Source organism: Cynara cardunculus (genome assembly GCF_001531365.2).
Source record: "Cynara cardunculus var. scolymus isolate 2C chromosome LG 16, CcrdV1, whole genome shotgun sequence".
NCBI lineage: Eukaryota > Viridiplantae > Streptophyta > Magnoliopsida > Asterales > Asteraceae > Cynara > Cynara cardunculus.
In genome coordinates, this window is record NC_037543.1 from 7,780,455 (window position 1) to 7,782,752 (window position 2,298).

Below are 2,298 nucleotides of genomic sequence, written 5' to 3' on the forward strand. Positions count from 1 at the left end.
GTTTTGAGAAAAACGATAATGTTGATATTTTTGAATAAAACATAAGTTTAAATATATCATACAATTTTGAAATATATATATATATATATATATCTATACTATCTTATAATGCATTTGGCTAAAACTCTTAAAAACTCTTAAAACTCTTAAACTCTTAAAAACAACATTTTAAGCATATAGTACAATCTATTAAAGCCACGTCCCTTAAAACCAATCCTTCCCATCCCTAAAACAAATTCCCCGTTTTATCGCCTCCCTAATCTAAACCCAAACCCAATCCCAATCGATTTTCAAACCCAATCCCAATCGATTTTCAAACCCATGACCGACCAGATATTTTGATGAAATCGATTTGGGTTATCGCTTCAGATTATGAGATAGATTTTGATTTCGATTTCTATCTTATCTCTAACCCAATTCGACTTTCTCGCCATCCCTAATATAAGGATCGATTTGGGTTATCGCTTCAAACAGATTATAAGAGATTTCGATTTCTGTTGACTCTGTTTGCAGTTCGAGAATTTGCTACTATCAGTATACGGATTTTGAGGTACGAAGTTTCTTATTTGATCTTTTTTATGTTTCTTTGGGTGTCGAAATTAATGACTTCTGGAATTGTTCTTATTTTGAACGATTACTGTTTAATAGCTTATAACTTTTCTGTTAGGATCGTTCTATCTGGGTTGGTACATTGTGTAACAATCAGTCAATCACGCATTAATTTGGTTGGTTGTTTTTGGATTATAGAATTTTTCATCGAAAAGTTACTGTTCTAGATTTGATTCGGTACTACCTCCATTCCATAGATTTGTGTTGTTGTCTTTATCTTTTATAATTCCTATGCATGCTTTCTGGGTTTGCATCTTACTGGTGAAATAGAATTAAAGTTGGAGCTTTGTGTGTGTGTGTGTGGAGGGTTTAATGACCTTTTCAATCGTGTATTGCATTGTTGTTGACCGTGGAAAGTCATATGCCCCAACATTACGAAATACTATTGGTAAGGACCAGTAAATCTTTCCTCTTCAGGACACTACAATAACTATTGATTTYAAACCGTTTTGTGAAATGTCACTTAGATGACATCAGGTTGTCTTATTAATGTTTTATGTTGTACTTCTATTTAAACTCTCAAAATACATGGAACATGATGTTTCTGGTCTTGCTGCTGTTTTCAAACTGAGTTCAACACTTTTTAATGTCGCTGAGTTTAACACTTCAACACTTTCTAATGACTGTCTACTTCTGCAGGTCTTAATCAAACATCTAAACCACAACTCCACAAGTTCCAACAACTACGGTTCTACCTTCTACTGGTCGTGATCTCTTGACTTCGATTTGTTCACTAAAGCGGTGAAGCTCCAACAACTACGGTTCTACCTTCCATACAGGCTACAACACAAGTAGAGGAGGTATTGTTGCTTCGCCTGGTCAAAAGTATTATCTTCACTCTGAAGGCAATATAAACTMTGTCTGTTAAACCTTACAATTCAAAATTGATACGATCTTTCTTTAGATTTCAACATTAACATGTTGCATTTGCAGCCTTTGTTGCTAACGTAAATTTAAATATAGTGAATCACTTGAAAATATGTACGTTAGGATCAAAATACAAACTTTACCATATTTTCGAAACGAAATGAATAAGTATCAACCACTATAAGTTGTTTTGGTTTCATTTGACATTCTTTGTTGAAGGAAGCAATTATCCAGGTAATGCAATTTCAAAGAACCACATATTCAATTGCTTAACTGACTCGAACTCCATCTGCATAGTAATGCCCTCTTATCTGAGAAAAAAGAAGCATGTTAAAAGAAGAAAAAAGAAGCATGTTAAAAGAAGAAAAAAGAAGCATGTTAAAAGAGACATAACTAGCTCAGTGTGAACTAATTACCTTAAGAGCATTTTTTATGTTCTCAATAATGAAGTCAAATACAGCAGTCCTTTCGGACTCAAAGGCATGCTACTGAAGAGGGCATTTATAAATAGATCTCTTTAGAATCATAAAAAAAAACATCCACTAAGAACAGCTAATTGTCCTTCAAGATTAGAGAATGATTGAATTAGCCTTAAGCTCAGAGTTGAGTTTTGAAAGTCAAACAAGCGTTTTTCTCAGCTACTGTCCAGCAGCTATCACTTGAGTTCAACATAATTTTTGACATACCAGAAGCTTGATTTTGGGAAAATTCAAAACATTAAAATTGTAGAACTGTGTCTTAGCTTTCCATCCTATCTGGACTCATCAATTTTGGATCTGTAAGGAGGGAGATATGATCAAAATGGTACAGCTGTGCAAAGCT

General features: G+C 33.8%; 1 long non-coding RNA gene across 2 annotated transcripts in view; it reads left to right on the forward strand.

Moving 5' to 3' along the window:
- The first annotated feature begins 312 nt into the window (after positions 1-312).
- Positions 313-2,298, forward strand: part of LOC112528940 — an 8,461-nt gene continuing 6,475 nt past the window's right edge. For both annotated transcript variants that reach the window (XR_003070893.1, XR_003070892.1), the window contains exons 1-2: positions 313-550; positions 1,249-1,409. This is a non-coding gene — a long non-coding RNA (uncharacterized LOC112528940). The remainder of the gene's footprint in view (positions 551-1,248; positions 1,410-2,298) is intronic.